Source organism: Cervus canadensis, chromosome 10 (genome assembly GCF_019320065.1).
Source record: "Cervus canadensis isolate Bull #8, Minnesota chromosome 10, ASM1932006v1, whole genome shotgun sequence".
NCBI lineage: Eukaryota > Metazoa > Chordata > Mammalia > Artiodactyla > Cervidae > Cervus > Cervus canadensis.
Genome location: NC_057395.1, coordinates 2,867,550 through 2,891,628, shown reverse-complemented (window position 1 = coordinate 2,891,628; position 24,079 = coordinate 2,867,550). Strand labels below are relative to the sequence as shown.

Sequence of the window (24,079 nt, the reverse complement as noted above, 5' to 3'; positions counted from 1 at the left end):
AGGAGCTGCAACACAGATGGTGTGATCCAAAAAGCCTAAAATTGAACCTGGCCCTTTATAGGAGAAAATTCTGGAACCCTCATCTTGAGAGGCACTCAAGGCAAACCGAGATGCAAAGGTAACAGTTGACAACTGGATGCATTTGGAGGGAAAACGGACAAGGAGTGTGGAGGCATGCAAAGGATAAAGGGTCCCAGAGTCCGCCAAGACCCTCACTGCCCACCCCACATCCTTTTCACACCACTTTCAAACACCAAAGTGTGAGCACTACTTTGGGCGGCCTGCTCAAGTTCTCAGGGATTCTCCCAACAGACTGCTGCCAGTTTCACACCTCCAGATGGAAATTCACAGAACAACTCTTTCCAAAGTGGTTAACACACTGTTTCTAAAGTGATTCCCCAGGGACACTGGAAAGATAAGCTTTCTGGAACCTACCACGCACACTGCCCAGGAGCATCCACTCTCAGGGTGAGAGGCGCTCTGAAGTGGGTCACTGGTCACACGATTTGTCAGTTCCGCAAAGCTCACCCTGCCTTGTGTCTTCTGACCCAGTCAAGGCCAGAGGCCAAGACGCCTCCTTTTTCTGTGTGAAGCAGGGAACTCCTGGGGGTGTTGAGGGCGAGCCCACCAGGCTTCAGCCCTAGTTCTCTCGGGCCCTGTCTCTCCATTCTACCACTGTTTTTAAACCTCTTAGAGAGAGTGGGGCAAGGAGGTGAGCAGCGGAGCCAAGGCAGAGCAGAACTGCTTCCTAAATGACTCGACAGTAATAATTTGGATGACACCCAGCGCTACCGAGAAAAGTCCCAAGCCGCAGGAGTGACCACAGGGCAGTTTTACCGCTGACTCTCTGGAGAAACAAGCTGAGGTTCCTATGACTCTGTTTGACTTGGCGCCCGGTCCTCTGCTCCACCCCAAGTCAAATGCCGTTGTCCCCCTGTGCCAGGAGCCCAGAAGGGAGCGCACACGCCCAGACAGGCTGCAGCTGAAGGCGCGGCCGTGGAGGACCGGCGAGCGGAGGTGGGGGCCAAGCTGGGGCGGGGTGCTCTTCCCACGGGCGGCACTGCTTCCGGGGCTCCCCCTGCCCCGACACGCCGCAGGCATCCGGCACCCTGGGCTTCAGAACCAAGCACCACTGGGACGGCATCCTGGCTGCCCCATCTGACTGCGGGGCCTCGTCGGCGTCAGTGCAGCTGCCTCAGCACCTCCCCCTCCTCATTTATACAACGGGGACAGTGACGTCTCCACTACAGACAGACTTTGAAGATGAAACGTTAATACGCACTTCCCTGGTGGTCCAGTGGCTAAGACTCTGCTCCCAGTGCAGGGGGGCCCGGTTTGATCCTTGGTCAGGGAACTAGATTCCACATCCACAACTAAGACCTGGCGAAGCCAAATATTTTAAAAGTAAAATCAGACAAGAGATGTAAAGCATTTGACATAGCTCCTGACATACAGTGACCACAGCATATGAACCTTTATGACTGTTACTCATCCTGAACTTAACTGATTGAAAAACTCCTCCACACGGGGCTCCCTCAATTATCCCTCCAGTTATCTATGCCTCTGCACTCCTGCTTAGGAAACCTCCACTAACTACCCCACAAACCCTGAGACGATTCTTATTCTCCAAGGGTGCAGGGTCACCTCCTCTGTGAACCCTTCCCTGATTTCTCCAGAAAGAGCCATGTCATCTCTCCCCATTCCATTGTTAAGTTTATCACATTGTGAGTCTGACTCTCTCCTGGACAATCAAAGCCACTCACGTGCAAGGGCTCCGTCTTTTCATCTTTGTGTCTAGCACCTGGCATGGAATAAAGCCCTTAATGAATGAAGGGATGCAGGCTGAAACAGAATCAAGTTTAGGGATTTAAAAGTGGGCAACTAACAGAGAAGCAGGAACGACCTTTGGAAAGTGGGCACTGGGTTCCACGTGGCCCTTGTGAAGTCCTGTCCCAAGTCCATCTGACTCCCTGTTGTGGTAAGATCAGGAACTGGCTTTAAGGACCCCTGAAGACTAGAGATCTCTTCAAGAAGATTAGATATACCAAGGGAACATTTCATGCAAAGATGGGCTCAATAAAGGACAGAAATGGTAGGGACCTAACAGAAGCAGAAGATATTAAGAAGAAGTGGCAAGAATACACAGAAGAACTATACAAAAAAGATCTTCACGACCAAGATAATCACAGTGTGATCACTCACCTAGAGCCAGACATCCTGAAATGTGAAGTCAAGTGGACCTTAGGAAGCATCACTACAAACAAAGCTAGTGGAGGTGATGGAATTCCAGTTGAGCTATTTCAAATCCTGAAAGATGATGCTATGAAAGTGCTGCACTCAATATGCCAGCAAATTTGGAAAACTCAGCAGTGGCCACAGGACTGGAAAAGGTCAGTTTTCATTCCAATCCCAAAGAAAGACAATGCCAAAGAATGCTCAAACTACCACACAATTGCATTCATCTCACATGCTAGCAAAGTAATGGTCAAAATTCTCCAAGCCAGGCTTCAGCAATATGTGAACCATGAACTTCCAGATGTTCAAGCTGATTTTAGAAAAGGCAGAGGAACCAGAGATCAAATTGCCAACATCCCCTGGATCATCAAAAAAGCAAAAGAGTTCCAGAAAAACATCTATTTCTGCTTTATTGACTATGCCAAAGCCTTTGACTGTGTGAATCACAATAAACTGTGGAAAATTCTGAAAGAGATGGGAATACCAGACCACCTGATCTGCCTCTTGAGAAACCTGTATGCAGGTCAGGAAGCAACAGTTAGAACTGGACATGGAACAACAGACTGGTTCCAAATAGGAAAAGGAGTACATCAAGGCTGTATATTGTCACCCTGCTTATTTAACTTATATGCAGAGTACATCATGAGAAACACTGGGCTGGAGGAAGCACAAGCTGGAATCAAGATTGCCAGGAGAAATATCAATAACCTCAGATATGCAGATGATACCACCCTTATGGCAGAAAGTGAAGAGGAACTAAAAAGCCTCTTGATGAAAGTGAAAGAGGAGAGTGAAAAAGTTGGTTTAAAGCTCAACATTCAGAAAACTAAGATCATGGCATCTGGTCCCATCACCTCATGGGAAATAGATGCGGAAACAGTGGAAATAGTGTCAGACTTTATTTTTCTGGGCTCCAAAATCACTGCAGATGGTGACTGCAGCCATGAAATTAAAAGATGCTTACTCCTTGGAAGGAAAGTTATGACCAACCTAGAGAGCATATTAAAAAGCAGAGACATTACTTTGCCAACAAAGGTCCATCTAGTCAAGGCTATGGTTTTTCCAGTAGTCATGTATGGATGTGAGAGTTGGACTGTGAAGAAAGCTGAGCACCGAAAAATTGATGTTTTTGAACTATGGTGTTGGAGAAGACCCTTGAGAGTCCCTTAGACTGCAAGGAGATCCAACCAGTCCATCCTAAAGGAGATCAGTCCTGAGTGTTCATTGGAAGGACTGATGTTGCAGCTGAAACTCCAATACTTTGGCCATCTCATGCTAAGAGTTGACTCATTGGAAAAGTCCCCGATGCTGGGAGAGATTAGGGGCAGGAGCAGAAGGGGATGACAGAGGATGAGATGGCTGGATGGCATCACTGACTTGATGGACATGGGTTTGGGTGAACTCCGGGAGTTGGTGATGGACAGGGAGGCCTGGCGTGCTGTGGTTCATGGGGTCGCAAAGAGTTGGACACGACTGAGCGACTGAACTGAAGTTCATGCATTTCTCTTCTGATTCCCTCCCAGGCCCAGCTGATCAGGTTGTCTTGGACATCCCATACCAAACCCACAAAAGTTGCAAGACATGATGGAGATGAGAAAAGACTGAATTTCCAAGGGGAGATGCTAGGTTATAGGAACCCAGGTAAATTCAGGAGATGCCACACATTTCAGAAAGACCCCAAAAATGGTGGAAGAAGCAGACAGAGTCTTAAAAGGCCAGTGCTCAACTCCTGAATAGACCACAGTTAAAACTAGGAAAGATGGCACTGCTTTGGGTCCATTCCCTGCCACCACCGAGAGGGAAGTTTACCAGTTCAGTTACAGAGAAATACAGTCAGATCTCCCGATAAATGCACTTATAAAGCCCTGCCAAAGTGAAGTCCACATAATGCTCTTCTCATGAGATGCTCACAGCGGGACAAATGGAGATCTTTTTGGTCACATAAATTTCAGAAATTCTGCATATTATGTGTCCCTCTTTGATGTGATACACACTAACCTATTAACCATGCTCACTGGTCCTGTATTAACTCAACCTCTATAACTACACCCACTCTCTCTTGGCTGTGGCAGAACCCTCTAACAGGCAACAACAACTGATTTCAAGCGTGAGGGTTTCCCATCGCTTTAGGCCTGGAGGAGGCCAGACCTCCCTAGCTAGTCCACTCAGCTGTGAGCTAGGAAATACCAACCACTGAATCACATGCATGTGGACCTCACTGATGGGAACTGAACTTGTCTCGTTCTGTGACCTTTCAGTCTAGGTTCTCAGCTTCTTGTGGGAGAATTTGCATCTCTCCAGGGAGTTCTGCAGACACCATTTTCCATTGGGATGGAGGGATGTTTGGGAAGCACGAGGTCATGGAACACTGATTCCAACCCCTGAGGCTTTTCTGGACCTACCAAGGGAGGCAAGGCTGAAATCACAGACCCTGGGGTGAGAAGGCAGCTAGCAGCTCTCCTTCAGTTCTGAGTACCTTCCATGGTGCAAGGAAGAAAAGATCCAGGGAAGGCAGAAAGAAGAGTGCGATCGTTTGTGTTTTAGAAACTCACTCCAGACAGTTGGCATCACAGTAGAAACAGGGGCACCTCCATCTAGTCCCAGTTCTGCCACCGATGAGTCAGTGACCATGGTGAGTCACGGTCCTCCCTCAGCCCCAGTCATAGCCTCAAAGACATCTCCCCAGGTCCCATGCCTCTGAATGTTTGGTCAGAGCCTCCTTGGGCATTTCAGGCTCTCATTGGCCAGGGCTGGGGTTCTTTCCCATGAAAATAGTGGGAGGAAAACAGACCCACGGTAGACTTGCCAATGCAGGGATTCTCTTTGGGGGCATGGGTGCTGTTCCTGGTCACTGGGATCTCAGGGTTTTATTTAAAGATCTGGCCGCTGGCCTTCTGATGTATGTGCTCCACCTCCACGGCATCTCAGGCTGTGGGAGAGGAAGAAGGACAGGGCCTGCTGGTGTAGGCGCTTCCCCTAGAACCCAGCAGTTGACAGACGTGCTGCTACTGGGGATGGGGGCCAAGTTCATTCCTGCCGCAGCCACTGATTAGCTCCTGAAGCTCCAGGCCTTGGGTCACTGCTGTTGCCCAAGGAAACACCACGCCAAATTGAAGCCTCCACCGTGCCCTGTGGACCTCTGAACTCGGTCCAAGATGACCTAAAGGCAGCCCCTCTGATCTCAGGACATCTGGGTGAGGCTGCTGAGAGCAGGAAGGCTGGACCAGGGACCACCAGGGTCCACCAGGTAGGGGAAAGCTGAGAGCAGAAACTGGCCCCAGCAAGCCGCCTGCTCTGTCCTGCTCTCTCTCCAAAGGCACTGTCGTCCTGACCCATCTCGGATCAAGGCTTATCTCCTGGGGCCTTTCACACCCACAGGTTTTGAGCATTCAGTGTCCAGCCCTTCTCCTGGAAGGAAAGGGCAGCTAAGGACCAGGCTCTGCTTTTCCTCCCGATGCCTGTTGTGTTTTCCTGGCATCATCAGTACTGGCTAAAAAACCCAAAGGGTTCCCGCCACCCGCCCAGCCCAACTGGGGAATGTGACAGAGATTTATAAGCTGTGAGCGCACTCCTGTTTACTTCCCAAAGACTGATGACTTGTCCACATGCCACATCCAGGGCCTGACTCAGCCCAGGGTCTGTTTGCTCCGGAGAATTTATCAAACCCAGATACAGGCTTTTCTGCTAGTGAATCAAGACAGGTAGCCTGGGAGCCGCCTGTCCTTAAAGGAGCAGAGCTGGGGGTGGGATTCAGTGAGAGCTTCAAATCTGGCTCAGGCTACATGGCTGTTTTTCCTTTCAGAAAGTGGACATTCAGATAATGGTGAGACTGCATGGAGGCATGTGGGAAGCAGTTCATCCACTAGATGCTGACCATTATAATTACATATAGGCTCAGTCCCTAACCTCATATCCCAGCATCAGTATTTTAATAGGTAAAAATATTACTGGAAAATCCTTAAACCACAGATGACAAACAGATACTCAAGCACAGTGATGTGTCTCTGCCAACTTTCAAGGGCCATCCTTCCGGCTTGGTATGTGGCACAAGTCCCTGCAAACTTGAAAATTTCAATAACATGGCCAGGGCACATTTTACATGTAAAAGGCATTAGATTACAGAATCCTACCCACTCTGCATGGTTATGGCCAGACTCTATGACAAATGAAAAAGAGATATTAGCTGTGAGGAGAAAAATTAAAATATGCCTTAATTATTGCTCCATTATACAAACAACCAAACTTTTTCCTAGCCACCTCTTTAACAATTTGCTGTTCCATCTTCCTGAAATGCTGTTCCATGACTCTGCATAGCAGGTTACTTCTTATCCTTCTGGTTCTTGTGGCACCTCCTCAGATGTCTTTCCTTACCATCCTGTAACTAACCTCTCCTAATGACTATTGGTACTCTGCTCGTACCCCTAGTAGCATGATCAGTTGGCTAAATAATGGTTAATCTCTTTCTTCCACCAGCTATGAAACCGGGACTCTCTCTCTCACTTTTAACTGCTATTACCCCCTAGTGCCTAATACAGTGCCTAGAGTGCATAGAGTAAGTGCACAAAAGAGTGTTGACTGAAATAATGAATTACAAAACTATTACATGCTAAGTATTTTTAAAATTGGAAACTACTGAAAAACAGAAGAAAAAAAGAGTCACACCAGTAAAAATGACTTCTTTTACTGGTGTGATTTTTTTTTTTAACCCGGTTATAAATTACCCTGTATTTTCAATTTTGAATTTGGCTTTCTCAAGCTTTCATTTCATAAAAGCCTTACAGTCCGAGAGTTCCATTATTCTGATGGCTGAACCTATTTCATTGTTAAGATTACTCTTTAATTTATTTAGACACATTCCTTTGGTTGGGCACACGGGCTGTTTTTATACATTGTGCTATTGTAAATAATGTTCAAGAAAATAAAACGCCACATTTTTCTTTATCAGGATTATTTCTTTAGGGTTGACACTTGAAAGTGGAATTATTAGGTGGAATTGGTGGAATTATTAGATGGAATTAGTGGAATTATAGAGGACTTCCCTAGTGGTCCAGTAGCTAAGACTCCACGGTCCCTGCATAGGGGGACCCAGGTTCAATCCCTGGTCAGGGAACTAGATCCCACATGCTGCAACTAAAGATCCTGCATGCCACAAGTAAGACCCAGTGCAGCCTAATAAATATTTTTTAAAAAATACTCCTCCCTTTCCCATAGATTGTAGTACCTCCTTCCTCAGGATTCTGACTTAGACACTAAGATCTGATTGGACCAACTTTGTCCTGTTCAGCTATGGGGTAGTACACCCATCTCATGGGGCTTTTACATTAAAAGTATATTACAAGATACAATCTTCCTTTTCAAAAATTTCTTGGCCAAAATTTTAAAATCCAGAAGGATTCTATATGAATCTTAAAACATATTATGAACCCAAACAGTTCTATACATATTTTGAATAGATCAAAAACTACAGACCATTACTAACTTTAAAAATTGCTTCAAAGTATATGCTTTTCTGATCCGTCTTCCTGCCCATTGTTTTTTCTTAAATAAACCCTTGATTCAACACTGTCTTACTCCTATTCAGGGAATAAAGCCATGAAAGTTTATGTTTCATTCTGGATTTAACCTATAAAAGTTATATGTTTCCTTCTTTCATTACCCATCTGGAAAAATATGCACGGATGTTCCTAATGGGGATAAGGAAGGATGGTCACAGAATTGTTTATAAGACTGACAAAATAGGAGCAACTTTCATGCCTGTCAGTAAGGGAAGGGCTAAATAAACTACAGCCTGCCCACCTGATGAAATACAATGCACAATTAAAAAGATAAAAATCTCCAACATATATTGTCAGGTAGGGACCACCCTCCCTGGTTGCAGACCCATTCATATATTATGATATCATTTATACCACACACATATAAAAAACCCACAAAACTGTTTTTTTCAGAGTCTACATACATGCTTGTGAAACCCTGTCAAAGGTTTGGAAGGTCACCTCCAGGGAGGGTCCTGGGACTCAGAGTGTAAAAGTGTTTTTACCTGTAGTATTCAAATACTGTATTCATGTATGTTTCACTTGTACAATGAGAAATCAGTATATGATTTTAAAGTCATACACGCTTCAAAGGGATGATCGATCAGCTCTTGGGTGCACAGGTGGTCAGCAATACTTAGCCCCATGGAGCATCCCCGGCATCAGCTTCCCGGGGATGTGCTGTGATCGAGTCCTGGCCCCGAAGGACTCACAGAGACGCTGCAGTTGCCATTTTAGGTAAGAAAAGCTATGCTCTGGAAAAGGTCGGGGGAGCTTGATCAGGGTCAGACCAGCAGCCAGGGCATGGTGACACTTCCCAACCCCAGTCACGAAGGAGCAGTTGCCAAACACGTGACCAGCTGGGGACATGGGACAGAACCTGTCAGAACTAGCTCACGGCTTGGGAGGGGCTGTTATGTACCCAGGTACCAAGATTCCCACTCTTGGGACTTGCTCGTCTCCAGATTCTGGTGTTGCAAACAGAACAATAACCACCGTTTATCCAGCATCCATGTGCCAGGCACCATACTACCACCCGCTTTGGATGCCTTCTCTTATTAAATTCTGACCTTTGAGTCCCAAGGTAGGTTGCACTGTTTGTCCCATTTTAGAGACCAGAAAAAGAAGCTCAGACTGTGGAAGCAATTTGCCTAAAGCCCAGACTCCTGTCTCTTTAAAGGCGGTGCTCCTTGCTCTTAAGCTCTGTGACAGAGCTCTTCAAATATGGAGATTTTATTTGCAAACCGATAGCTCAAAAGGTTTCCTGGGGCCTGGCTTTCCTCTCCGGGCTTCCCCGACCCTCAGCCTCCCACAGAAGGCCATTTTCCCTGAACTACCACTTTCCAACTACTTCCCCCTCCTCTGCCCTGCTCCCCCCCAAATTGGGCAAACTACATATGACATTTGCTTGTGACACAGTGGTTTCAGTTACCAAAGAAGAAAACTGAAGACCAGCATTCCAGGTGCCTACCTCCTCCTCCCTGTTCCTAATCCCACTAGCAAGCAGTCAGTCTGGATAGTCAATTTAAAATGAATTAAGGAAGCAACTTCAGTGAAGAAGGACGTCAGCGTGGCTTTTAAAATCTCACAGTTAATGAACATCAAATTCCACTCTAGTCCCTGAGAAGGTGACCTTTTGACTCATAAACTTTATACATCCTCTGTGGCCAGAGCTGCCTCTGTGCTGGGATCCCGTCCCCAGGGCTGGGCGTGCACATCTGCTGGGAGGTCAGCCCACAGCGGGCAGCCAGCCACCCATTCACCCTCTGATAGAGCCGGAAGGCAGGAAGCCCTGCCCACTGATAGACTTGACTGATTGGAGGAAAAGCCAGGCCTTATTCTTATTTCAAATAATTTTTTAAATTGTGGTAACGTACACAGAGGGTGTCCCTGGTGGCTCAGTGATAAAGAATCTACCTGCAATGCAGAAGGGTTGGGAAGATCCCCTGGAGGAAGGCATGGCAATCCACTCCAGTATTCTTGCCTGGAGAATCCCACGGACAGAAAAGCCTGGTGGGCTACGGTCCATAGGGTCACAAAGAGCCGGATGTGACTTAGCAACTGAACAATGACAACATACACAGAACACAAAATGTACCTTAACATACCCAAGTTTCTGTGCACAGCTCCATGGCATCAAGTGCATTGATGCCCCCAGGGTCATCCATCTCCAGGCCTCACCTCTGGGCTCCCTAAGGGTTTCCACCCCACCCTACCTTCCCCGACATCTGTTCCACTTCTGCCCTCACACACTGGCCTCCACTTCTCCAGGTTGCCTTTGCTTTCTGCATAGGCACCAGGCTGGGGGATAAAGCCGCAACACGACCACCCACATGGCACAGGCTCCTGAGTGGCCCCACTCTGCCAGCCTCTGGGGTCCCTTGCAGACTCAGGCTGGACCTCCCTGCCTGGAAGCCTCAGGATCTGCCTCTTGGACAGCTCAGGATCTGCCCCTTCTCTCTCCAGGCTTCTCCGTGTCAGGAGATGCTTTGGAAAAAGGTTACAACCCCGCACCTCCTTGGTCAGCCAGGTGGTCCCGGGCAGGTGGCCAAACCTCAAGCAGCCCACACACCCTTCTACAAAATAGGCCCCATATCTAACCGCCAGGGTGGGTGTGAGGCCTGAAGAGCCGTGTCAAGGGCCTGGCAGCAGGAAAGCTCTGTTAGATGCTGACACTCTCCTTCCATGGGATGGTGCCAGCTCCTACTGCTAACTACCCCAGCACCCTCTGTCTCTCCCACACTCCTTCTCATCCTCACTTCCTCTTCCCACCACACCCCCGTCCACCCGCTCCTCACTCTCTGCCACCAACTGGAATCCAGAAAGTTTGTATTATCCCACCACACGGTAGAAAGAGAGAGGCTGGCCCTCCACTGCCTGAACACCAAGGAGCCTCTGTTTCTAACATCTTCTCTTGGCTGAGTCTAGAAGAAAAAATGCCCGCTTAAAAAGAGATGTCTCCTCTCAAGCAGGAAATGTACGGAAAGAGATGGTTCCCTAAATGCCAGTTTACAGCCTGGGGAGGCGGGGAGCCCAGAGCCTCCTGGGCTCAGAAAACACACATTGTCCTGATGCTTACCAAATGTCTGATCCACAGATACAGGACATCTCTTCCTTCCCTTCCCCTTTGTGAGTGAGAGAAGACAGACAATCCCTTTTAGATGTGAAGAATAAATCACTTATTTCTGAAAGTCACTGTTGGGGGGGAAGAGACCATCTGTAGGCTTTGAAAGTCTTAAAACACAGGAAAAAACAGTAGAAAACGAGACTGGAATGGGCTTCCACAGACATCCCCCAGGCCCGTCTGTAACTTTAATCTCCTAGAAGGGAAAGTAATCTGATTGTTCCTCTGCTTGGGAAGTACATGCCAGGACACTTGGATTACATCACTTCTCTACCCAGAAACCTTCAAAGGCAACCAAGCCCACCAGGAGGTTGTCCTCGTTTAGTTTGCTGACTTGACATCATGAAGCACTAAATTACAGGCACCCTGAACTAGTCTCACTGTTCCCTGAACAAACCCCAACCATCACTTCTAGACTCTCTATTCTCAATGCTTTCTTTACCTGGCCTGTCTCAGGCCACCCTCTCTCAGGCCAGACTCTGATGCCACCTTCACAAAGCCTTTCCTATCCCTCGACTGCATGGAATCCACCCTCCTTGGCCTCCCATGGTGCTTGGAACCTCCCTTTTTGCATTCCTCTTGCAGAGGCAAGAATTAAAACCAACTTCCTGAAATCTTCTATGGTTCATAGATGGGTCCACCCTAGAGATACATCATGGTCGTGTACATACTTGTCTTCACCTCCATGCTTGATGATGAAACTTTGAAGGCAACACCTGTGTCTGCCTCCTGGTCTCCATCACTCAGCACCCCTGCTCCATGCCTGGAACTCTTCAGGTACTCAGTAAACATCGGTCTACTAAGCTTTGCAAATTGATGACACTTCTCTAAGCATACAGCCTGTGGACACAACCTCCTCTCCATGTGGATCTTTGCACATGTAGATAAGGAACCTGAACTCAGCAATGCACACTTCGCAGCAGAATGGCTGCACTCTGCAGTGAAACCAAGGGAAAGCAGAATTTTCTCTCCATGATAGATTGGTGACACACTAGGTCTGGTCTGAGATTCATCTGTGAGTTCAATTCTGTACCCTGAAGGAGACAGGTCTCAGATGAGGCAGAATTCTCATCACCTCAATTCCTCCTTGAAGCATCTGGCGAAGCTTAGACTATGCACATTTCCAAGTGAAGTTCTGAGTTTTTAGAGCCCTTCCCAATCTCCCAGAAAACTGTAGGACAAAGAGCTATTCCCTATTTCCTACTCTGTCTTGAAACCACCTCATCATAGAGTGTGATTTAAGACACAGAAAGCACTGCATTAGGCTGCAGACTTTCGAGCACCAATGAGCTCATTAGATGGTTCTGCTCTGTTTCAGGAAATCCTATGCCTGTGGGTTGAAGTAGAAATCCTAGAATGCCTTCCGAAGTGAAAATTCGTTGCCGAAACAGAATTTATAACTGTTGCCATGGCAGCGAAACCTGTCATGTTTTACTCAGCCTAACAACATCTAAACCCTGATGTTCTGAGAACAGGTGAAGTGAACGGCCAAGTGTGAGCTCCATAGGGGCCTGGGGTAAGATCCATTTTCCTGCTCTTAACCCGCTGTGCCTCTGTGTGGACCCCTAAACTCCCTGACTTCTCCCTGAGTGTCACTGTGGGGACACAGCTTTTAAACTGGGGGATGAGCCTACGGCTTCTGCTTTTCTACCGTGTTCTTTATGCATGTGTGTGTCAGTGTGAGACTCCCAAAAATATGTGGTCAGTGTGGGTCTCCTGAGTGTGGGGGACCATGGAGAAGAGCAGGAAGGAACAGGCAAGGAGGAGTTGGAGATTTTCAAGGGAGACTTGCAGTTCCCCAAGGTGGGGACCAGATGTGACATGGTGAACAGCCCCTGGGTATCACTGAGCAAAGGGGGAGAGGATGCAGTAAGTCTGAAGTTCTAGAAGCTTCTGTGTGCTGAAGGAGAGGGAGCACTCATACGATTCATGGGTGAAGGTAGGTTTGGGGGGTCAGAGATGGTCTGAATGAAACACAGAGTCCCAGAGGAACCCATCTGGGGATCAAGAGACCTAGGTCAGAGCAGTGGGTCTCCACCAGGAAGCAGGGAAGTGGGAAGGTGATTCCAAAAAGGAGAGTGAGCAGCAAGGCCTGCAGAGATGCCTTGATATGCTGAGAAATCGCACCAGTGGGAGGCCTGTTAAGGTCACCAAACGAGGGTGTCCTCTTCGCCTGTTTGGCTTACGTTTGTCAAATGTTTGGCAAAATAGGTGTCTGACCCTAGTCAAAAAGTCATCCAGATGGCCTTTCCCTCTTTAAAGTCCTTGAGGGCCCACTATGAATCAAGAGTAATTTCAAAACTCAGCCCCACTGAATCACATGTTTCGAGCTCCTGCAGGCAACCTCTCGCCCAGTAAAGGCAAATGCCTCTGATGAGTGGCCTCCAGGGAAGGATATGCCTGGCATCCAGCTCACTTGATTTTCCAGCACAGCTACCTACCACAAAGGCAAACATACCTATGTGCCTTGTAGCAGAATATGACTTGAACAGTTTCAACTCTTGCTTCTGGAGTTGCACAGAATAAAGCCATTTCCTCTTCTCTAAGGTAACATGCCAAAGGTTTGTATCAATGCTACACAGGATCAAGCCTTCTTTAAGTCCTCTCCATTCAAGAGTATTTTCACGTTACACTTTTCAAGACCCCTTGTGGTCTGACTGTGCATCTCAAGAAACCCTCCAATCCATCCATCCATCCATCCACATGTGATGCCCAAAGCAGAGCACTGTGCTTAAGAGGTGTTCTAACCAGGGCTGTTAAAGCCCAAAGCTTATGTATGAGGCAAGAAGGAGAAGGGAGAGGAAGAGCTGGGACTCTCATAAGGAAATTCACTAGGGTAGAACAGGCTGTGGAGTCCAAGGAGAATCTACACGTACAGGTGGGTATTTGTGGTGCTGTGCTAAATACAGAGGTTGGGCAGTGATAGAGAAGGCCAACTGGGCACCTGGTGATGCATCTGTTCCAGTCCTGGGTGGGGTCTATGACTCTGGGCAGGGTAGAAACAGGTGGACCGTCAGGGGTAGAAACCAAAACAAGAACATCAGTTCATATCAATCCTTACCATGGACCAGGGAACACAGAGTATAAAGACAGCTGTGAATAAGTGACAGTAGGCTGGTCTCTACTCCATACACTGGGTTGTGTTTAACTAGTAGTGGTCATTAATTTCTGAATCCAGGAAATTGACATAACCCTAAGATCCACTGAACGGGCTACCCAAACCATGTACTTAAAGCCATTAATATATCTTCCACGTATACCAAAAACTGTAGCTTAATGGAACCTAAGGATGGCAAGTAGCCTTAGTTATGAGGTCCAGTGAAAGGAAGGTGGGACAGATATGATGCCCTCTCCAGGGTGTCTCATTGGTGATGCACCGGAGTTGTGATCTAGCAGTACTCTTTTCAAGACTGTGATGTGAATGCCTCCTTGAATTCTGCACCTGCCTATACTCTCTCTGCTCTGCATCCTGTTTTTCTATCAATGTGGACACAAAGATCAAATCACATGTAAGACGCAGAAAATGATAAATAGCAAGATGGTACAACTAAACTCAACTATTAAATATGAATGAACTAAGCAGTAATTAGAAGGACAGAGATGACCTAACTGGATGGAAAAGTAAGAAGACCCAACTACATGCTATTTATAAGAAATGAAGTTTAAATAAAAAGACACAACTAGGTTGAAAGCAAAAGGGTAGAAAATATATACTGATATATCATGAAATATATACAGCACAAGAAATCTGGTGTGGCTACTCTGATATCAGGCAAAGTAGACTTCAGCACATGATGTCCATTACTCCAGATAATAGAGGATATTTCACCAAGGGTCAACTCATGAAAACATTATAATCATACCTATTTTTATCCCTAAAACAAAAAATGTAGGAAATAAACTCAGGGAACATTTCTTTAATGGTGTGGGGCATTAGAAAGATAAATAAAGATAAACACCAATACAGTATACTAACACATATATATGGAATTTTAAAAGATGGTAACGATAACCCTATATGCAAGACAGAAAAAGAGACACAGATATACAGAACAGACTTTTGGACTCTGTGGGAGAAGGCGAGGGTGGGATGTTCTGAGAGAATAGCATTGAAACAAGTATACTATCAAGTGTGAAACAGATCGCCAGCCCAGGTTGGATGCATGAGACAAGTGCTCAGGGCTGGTGCATTAGGCTGACCCAGGGGGATGGGATGGGGAGGGAGGCGGGAGGGGGGATCAGGATGGGGAACACATGTAAATCCATGGCTGATTCATGTCAATGTATGGCAAAAACCACTACAATATTGTAAAGTGATTAGCCTCCAACTAATAAAAATAAATGAAAAAAAAAAAGACAAAAAGAAAGGTAAATAAGACACAGTCACTACCCTCAAACAACTTCCAACTTGTAAATAAACAAGTATTTAAAGATTTTCAGAGTCGAATATTAGCAACAGAGAAAGACACTCCAATAGCCTGGTCTTCCAATCAGCTGATGTGATATTTTCCAGCTCCACCCAGAAAAGGAATCTTTTTTTTATTGTGGAAATTTCCAAACACATCAAAGCAGAGGTGAATACAGTAAATCTCCACATACCATCACCACCCACTGTGAACAATTCCCAGCATTCTGTCTTTCTTGTTTCATTTACCCACTGGCCCTTCCCCAACTATTTTTTAAAAGAGTATTTTACCGGAAATCCCACACAGCACATCATCTAACCTGGAAATACTTTCGTAGGATTCTCCAGTAGCTAAGAACATTTTTGAAAGAATAATCACCATGTCCTTATCACACTTAATAATGCCTTAATATCAGCTAATACCCAGCATTTTGCCTCACGGATGTCTTTTGTGTATGGGGTTTGTTCAAATCATGATCCAAATAAGGCCCTTATACTGCATTTGGTTGTTACACCTCCTGAGTCTCTTGTGCCATGAAAATCCTCTCCTTTTTCTTTTTACATTATTGATTTCTTAAGAGAAACTGCTGTCTTGTGCAACTGAATGACAAAGAGAACAATGTTTTATGTAAACAAAGATCTCTGCTAGAGACAATCATTACCACCACATAAATACAAAATAGTATAGAAGTTTAGGAGTGAATTCTCTAATACATACTCTGTTCCAAAACATTCTAGAGAGATGGCTTCTCATTCCCCAGGGAATTCGCTCAATCTTTTTTAAGCCAGTTTGAATCCCATCAGAAATCCACAGATTCTATTAAAATCATCAGGAGCAAGACTTTTCAATTTCAAGTGAAATTCAATTTGCATTTCAAAAGCACTAACCAGACTTGAAGGTTCTATCAACCTCAAAGTACACACATATATCCAGAACAGTAACTAAAATGGAGAAAAACTTCAGAGGGCCCCCTGGGCCTGAGGGAGATGAATGCTGACTGCCAAATCATAAGTAACTATCTAATTTTTTTCTAACTTCAAGGCTTGCCAGGGCACATGGAAGATGTCAAGGAATGCAGGTGTACACACCCAGGGCCTCAGCGTGTTCAAACACAGTCAGGCAAATGGCATCGCACCACTGTCCAAATAAGACTTAATACAGACATACTCCGAGCTTAGAGGAGGTACTCATGACAACCGTGGCCCAAGGCTTCCTTGGGCTCTCTTAGAGAGCTTGGAAGGCTACCATCTTGGGAAGAAAAGTTCAGAAAGCCACAGTCAGAGAAGAACTAAACTAAAGAATGCAACAACAGGAAAGAAAGAGAAAGCATGAAATGACTGTTCTTTGTAACTGATATCCTCGGTAGGACATACTGAGGAGCTGAAGAAGTGAAAGTCAAAGTTTCAGCTGCTCAGTCATGTCCAACTCTTTGCGACCCCACAGACTGTTGCCCGCCAGGCTCCTCTGTCTATGGGATTTCCCAGGGAAGAACACTGCAGTAGGTTGCCATTCCCTTTTCCAGAGGATTTTACCTACCCAGGGATGGAACCTGGGTCTCCTTCATTGCAGGCAGATTCTTTACCAATTGAGCCCCTGGGCCCCAACACCAGTTTATCATTATTGATTCACCTTCCTGCCCATGGGCAAGGCTACACTCAGCCACCAAAAGGAAAGTGGTCTCTTCAATAAGGGAGATGGAGTCACCACAGTAACCTCCCCCTGGAGCTACTTGTAGAGGGGTGGACTTACCTCTCATCCAAACCACCCGGGCTTCCAGCCTGCCCCAAGCCGCCTCGCAGGAAGGGACTCTGCACACAGGAGCCCTGGTGGGGCGGGGTAGAAGTATTCTAGGAACTCTCTCCTCTGACCACCACCCCATCCCTAGAGGTGTCAACCCTCCCCACATAACAGGATCTGATGTGGCAAGAAGGCTCTTTTTCTGCTGAAGATGCACCTAGTTCCCCAGCATTCAAAGTGAGAGGACAGACAAATCTCAATCACAGATCATTGGCAAGACCAGCTTTGCAGGCACCTGGTTGACCCCAGGTGGAGGTGAGTGTGATGGTTAATTTGATATGTCAACTTGACGAGGCTAAGGGGTGCCCAGAGAGCTGGTAAAACATGGCTGTGTGTGACTGAGGGTGTTTTTGGAAGAGATGAGCATTTAGTTGGTAGACTGAGTAAATAAGACCCCCTTCCCAGTGTGGATGGCATCATCCAATCCCTTGAGGGCCTGAACAGAACAACGAGGGGGAGGATGGGGCCTTCTCCCTCTGCTTGAGCTGGGATGTCCCTCTTCTCCTACCCCTACACATCAACACTCCTGGTTCTCGGGCCCTCGGACTCAGAGTGAGACTTACACCATTGGACCCCTGGTTCTCGGGCCTTTGGGTCTGGACTGGAACCACACCACTGTCTTTCCTGGACCTCCAGCTTGCAGATGACAGATGGTGTGAATCAATCCCTCCTAAGAGGTCTTTCTATATTCCTATGTTTATCCTCTTGGTTCTGTTTCTCTGACTGATACAGTGAAAATCCAGGCCAACAGGGGTCATCAGACTAAAAGAGGACTCAGAAATGCAACAGAACGCTGCCTAAACAGGACCCCTGCTCAACACTGACCTTTCTTTCTTTTCTTTTTTTTGCACCCTGTCATGTCAGAGAAAACACTCGACCTGCCTCTGCCTCTTCTTAAGGTCACTAAAATCGAGGTGCAGAGGTGGTGAGGGACTCTGATAAAGGACTGTCACAGAAACAGCGCTTGTGAGCGTGAGGTAAGACGATGCTCCCTCTTCAATCCCTCTATCGTTTTCCCTGGAAAGCCCAGTCCTTCCTTGTACTGGTGGGTGATGCCCACACCCGCCCTGTGCCAGTTAGAGTCATGGGGAAATGAAGACCACGTTGCCCCTTTCTGCCATGTATCTTCCCCATCACTGTCCACCACGTGCCACCTAACATCACAGTTACACACTCACCCATCATGGTGGCCCAGGACTGGTGTTTACCCTTTGCACTGGTCCAAAGACCAACATGCCTCAAGACTGATCCCCTTAGGACAATCCAACATCACTTGATCCTGAGCTGGTAACCTTTACCTCTTAGGGCTGTTTCATTGTGCTTAAAATATAAGTCCTGATGCCAATCTGATAGAATTGGGGATCACATTATGCACAAATATGTATACGTAAGGTCTTCATAAACTCTAAGATGCCACACAGAAGCAAGTGAAGAATCAGAGTGAGAGAAGTAAGGTTCCATTCTGCAAGGCACAATAACAGAAAAGCTAGGATGAAAAAGAATCTTCTGGGCTTGATCTAGCCACTGAAATGTCTTTTTATAAGGAGTAGATGAAAGGTGAAGGATATTAGAGGGCAGTCAGCTAACAAAAAATGGGAAGGAAATAATGATTAACAGCTATGTTTTCAAATAAAAGTTCTGTTCCTGCATCTATGTGTTATAATGGGAGATGCTAACTTGGGAGAAAGTCATGGTGATGATTTTCCTCCCTGGTTTTTTCTTTCATAATTGCACAGTTGGAACAGAATTCCAGATGTCATCAAGCTCACACTCCAGGCAGAATCTCAGCCAAATCATTTTCATCAAATAGGTTTCTAGTCCTTCTTTATAATCCCTTTCTCCTAGAAAGCTTTTTAAGTTTCTCTGTGAAGGGTTTAACATTTCTCACTTTCTTTTCTATTCAGTGATAATGGGTCACCAATTTGCAATGTGCCCTTGGAAAGTGTATGTGTCACAAAAGCTATTTGCAGACATTTAGCAGAGTGATGAGCATAATCAGGTATTATTTTGAGGGAAAGCATTACCCATTTTCTGTCGTCAAATATTGTAAACAATGGAAATGCTCTCTTCCCATGACTCAGATGAGAGTTCCCCTCAATCCATGAACATTTCTCTGTACTAAGAAAAGAAGTGGAGTGTTAGTCACTCAGTCATGTCTGACTCTTTGCAACCCCAAGGACTGCAACCCACCAGGCTCCTCTGTCCATGGAATTCTCCAGGCAAGAATACTGGAGTGGGTTGCCATTTCCTTATCCAGGGAGTCTTCCTGGCCCAGGGATTGAACCTGGGTCTCCTGTGTTGACAGGTGGATTCTTTACCATCTGAGCCCAGAGGTTAATCTGACATTAAAGGGATGGAATGCTGTTTTGACACGTGCAGTAGAATTATCTTTCTGCACAACTGACAGGCAGTGGCTGCTACTATTGGGTTAACAGCTGACACCATGTTCTAGAGCAACTGCTCTCAAATGGGGGTGATTTGAACCCCCCGGGGACATCTGACAGTATTTGCAGACATTTTTGTCTGTCATGACTTAGGAGATAATGCTACTGCCATCAGTGGGCAGAGGCCAGGAATGCTGCCAAACCTCCATAATGCACAGGACAGCCCCCCGTGACAGAGCAGCCAGTATCCGCCCCCTAATGTCAACAGTGCTAAGGCTGAGAAAGCCTGTTCTAGAAGGAGAGCTGGAGCAGAGGGCCAGGCTGGAGCTTGTGATGATGGGGTGTCAGGGGGAACTCCAATGACGCGTGTCTGCCCCAGGTTCTGGTCCAGACCTGACTCTACACAGCGAGGGGCACACCCCCACTTACAGCTCTGATGAGTGTACTGTGTCCACAGACCTCCGTGAGTGAGGGCCACTCCTAAGTACAACAACTCATCAACTTTCTTAGGCAGATATGGTGGAATGGGAAAAGCCAGAAGTCCTAACTGTCTGCATTTCAAGAATTAGATCTTTGGTTTATGGTTCCTCTGTGGGGGTTTCTTACTTTGGGAGACCCCCACCCCACAAAGGGTCTATGAGTAGAATTCAGAGACTGTGGATTTGGGTGGGAAAACATATTCCATATTTATTTTCACTATTTTCTAACTGAAATATAGCATTTCGCTCTATTCTGCATTCAGTCAGCAAGCCACAGCAGTATTAGCAACATCTGACATTGAGTCACTGGTGGAAATCAGACATGTTCCTCTCACCTTACATCTCAATAAATTACTGATGCTCATCATTACCTGAAATTATAAAACGTTATGAGGGCTGCACCTAGTTCCTATTCTGTAAGGTGTCAATAATGAAGCAAGTGTATTTCTATATCACAGACTTGGTTTTTACATTCTGATAACCTCCTTACATAAAACTTGTTGCCTTTGTAACCCTGGGCATCGTATTTTATGCATTTAAAAATATTATTCTGAAGGGGTCCGTACGCCATCACCAGACTGTCAGAGAGCTGTCTGGCACAGAGAAGGTTAAGAATCCCTGTTGGGGGACTTCTCGGTGGTGTTAACATTTAGAGTCTGTGCTCCCAATGCAGGGTGCCCAGATCCTATCCCTGGTCAGGGAACTAGATCCCACACAACACAACAAAAGATTCTGCATGCAGCAACGAAGATTCCATATGCCACAGCTAAGATCTGCCACACTAATTTAAAAAAAAAAAAGTTTCCCTCTTGGTGGCATAGAGAACAGACTTGTGGTAGCCCAGGGGGAGGTTGGGGAAGGAAGAAATGGGAATTTGGGATGAGCAGAGGCAAACTGTTATGTATAGGATGGATAAACAAGGTCCTACTGTACCGCAGAAGGAACTATACTCAATACCCCATAATAAAGCATCATGGAAAGAATATACACACACACACACATGCATAACTGAGTCACTCTGCTATACAGAAGAAATTAACACAACTCTGTAAATCAACCCTACTCCAATAAAAAGAACCCCTGTCGGAGAGGGACAGAGGATGATTCAGAAGAAGCCCGTTCACAGCTGGCTGCCAAGGCTAAAGGAGAGCTGATGGTCTGTGGAAAGCACATCCGTTTGGCCTGGCTCAGATGGAAGGCCAACCTGGGCCCTCTGGACAATGGTCACGACCTGGGCCTTGGCCTGCTGGAGGCCCATGCAACCTCATACCAGGGCCCCACCTGGACCCGTGAAGGCAAAACAGTCCACCCAGGCCTGTTATCACTCAAAATGTTGGCCCCTTCCATCTCCCATCCTTGGCTCTGCTCTTGTTCCCATCTTCTCTGTATTCTGATGCTTGGATCCAGGCTCCCCACACCCTCCCCTTCCTCCCACATCCCTGGAACTCGATGGAGCAGAAAATAAACCCTCAAATATCTTCACCTCATGGGGAGAATCCTCTTCCCGTCTGCCTGCTAAGCTGAGGCCTGGCCCGTCCCCAGGAACACAGTTTCTCAGTCCCTCGGGATGCAGAGCTGGGAGGCGGGATTGGCTTTTTCCTCCCCCAACAATGGCATTTCTGAACTAAATCTTCTCCACTCACATGTAATAACCTGGCGCTTTCAGACTCGGGCCATCTGACCGCATCACCATCTCCAGCTCATCGTCTGTCATCCACTGGCCTTCTAACCACCAGCCTACACTCCTGAATGCTTTCAGCCCAGTCTTCTCTCCTCGCAGGAACCACGTGGGTAATGTTCCTTCCATCTTGCTTCCAGGGACCTTCGTCCACACTGGGCTTTAGCCACTTTCTCCAATGGATGTCCCCAGCGCTGGGTAATCACCTGGAACCACCTCCCCCTTGACATTCTGCACCCACTCCGACCACAGCTTCCTAGAGGCAGTGTAGGTACAATGCAGAAAACTTGGGCTTTGACGCTAGACTGACTATCTGGGTTCAGAATTCCAGCTCCATACTGAACTTAATTTTTCCAAGCTTGGAAAGTGTGAGGTCTTTTCTCATATGGTTGTGGGGACAGTTAAATGAGTTAGTTTCTACCAAGAATCTAGAATGATGCCTGGCACATGTACAGGGTCATTTACACATTGGCTTCCACTATCATCCTTCCAGATTGTTCATACCCTCACTTCCTTTCTTGGCCCTTAACTCCCGGAGGTTTCTCATCTCCTGATTGCTCCATTTTCTCCAAAAGTATCCATTTATTTCTGAAATCACCTCCCTCCCTATCCAGCCACCCCGCCTCCCATGGTTGCTTCATAAATATTTGCTTAATGGATGAATGAATCAATGAGCTGTAACTCCAACTATGTTCTCATACTTTCAAACCCCCTGACTTTTAATAAACATGCCAACAATACACCAGCCCCAGATCTAACCAGAGATCTGTCTTCTCTTTCTACCCCCCAGATGTTGACTGTTTCCACAGAAACTCAGCATCTCCAACTTCAACGCTGCCCAGCTCTTTTATTTATTTATTTTTAAAATTTATTTATTTATTTTAATTGGAGGCTAATTACTTTACAGTATTGTGGTGGTTTTTGCCACACATTGACATGAATCAGCCACGGATGTACATGTGTCCCCCCCGAACCCCCATCCCACCTCCCTCCCCATCCCATCCCTCTGGATTGTCCAAGTGCACCGGCTTTGAGTGCCCTGTTTCATGCATTGAACTTGGACTGGTGATGTATTTCACATATGGTATTATACATGATTCAATGCTGTTCTCTCAAATCATCCCACCCTCACCTTCTCCCACAGAGTCCAAAAGTCTGTTCTTTATATCTGTGTATCTTTTGCTGTTTCAGGTATAGGGTCATCATTATCATCTTTCTAAATTCCATAAATATGCATTAATATACTGTATTGGTGTTTTTCTTTCTGACTTACTTCACTCTGTATAATAGGCTGCAGTTTCATCCACCTCATTAGAACTGATTCAAGTGTATTCTTTTTAATGGCTGAGTAATATTCCATTGTGCATATGTACCACCGCTTTCTTATCCATTCATCTGCTGATGGGCATCTAGGTTGCTTCCATGTCCTAGCTATTGTAAACAGTGCTGCGATGAACATTGGAGTACACATGTCTCTTTCAATTCTGGTTTCCTCGGTGTGTATGCCCAGCAGTGGGATTGCTGGATCGTATGGCAGTTCTATTTCCAGCTTTTTAAGGAATCTCCACACTGTTCTCCATAGCGGCTGTACTAGTTCGCATTCCCACCAACAGTGTAAGAGGGCTCCCTTTTCTCCACACCCTCTCCACCAGCTCTTCTTTCATGTGTCACAAAAGTCAGCTCTCCCCCCCATCAGTCACAACAATGATGCTAGCCTTCAGCACTCTCCTCAAAGCCATCCTCTCCTATCACCTGCTTTCTCAGTCCTGGAAGGTGCCTTTGCTTCCTGCTTTATAGAGAAATAAAGGCTTCCAGGTGTGGGTGTGTGTATGAGAAATGAGAGAGAAGCAAAGAAATGAAAGAGGGTAGAATAAAGGCTCCTCAACTTTCTTCTCTATTCTTTAAACATATCTGCAACTTCTAATTTCCCTGTTAAAATAGAAAAGCTGCCCTTCTCCGGAGTAAGCCAAATTCCTACTCCAGTGCTCAACATCCATCCAGTCCATTCAACTATAGCTCTTAAGCTGACTGAGAATAAAGCATTATATTTTATAATGAAGATTCAGTCAGTTCAGTTCAGTACAGTCGCTCAGTCGTGTCCGACTCTTTGCGACCCCATGGAGCCGCAGCACGCCAGGCCTCCCTGTCCATCACCAACTAACGGAGTTTACTCAAACTCATGCCCATTGAGTCCGTGATGCCATTCCGGCCATCTCATCCTCTGTCGTCCCCTTCTCCTCCTGCCCCCAATCCCTCCCAGCATCAGGGTCTTTTCTGATGAGTCAACTCTTCGAATGACCAAAGTATTGGAGTTTCAGCTGCAACATCAGTCCTTCCAATGAACACCCAGGACTGATCTCCTTTAGGATGGACTGGTTGGATCTCCTTGCAGTCCAAGGGACTCTCAAGAGTCTTCTCCAACACCACAGTTCAAAAGCATCA

General features: G+C 46.4%; 1 protein-coding gene and 1 long non-coding RNA gene across 2 annotated transcripts in view; one reads left to right on the top strand and one right to left on the bottom strand.

Annotated features, from left to right (window-relative positions):
• CCDC3 (coiled-coil domain containing 3) overlaps positions 1-24,079 on the bottom strand; it is a 102,157-nt gene that overhangs the window by 6,053 nt on the left and 72,025 nt on the right. The window lies entirely within an intron of this gene.
• On the top strand, positions 17,270-21,759 carry LOC122448397. The gene is made up of 3 exons (XR_006271593.1): positions 17,270-17,351; positions 17,961-18,073; positions 21,626-21,759. It is a non-coding gene; the product is annotated as an uncharacterized LOC122448397 (long non-coding RNA).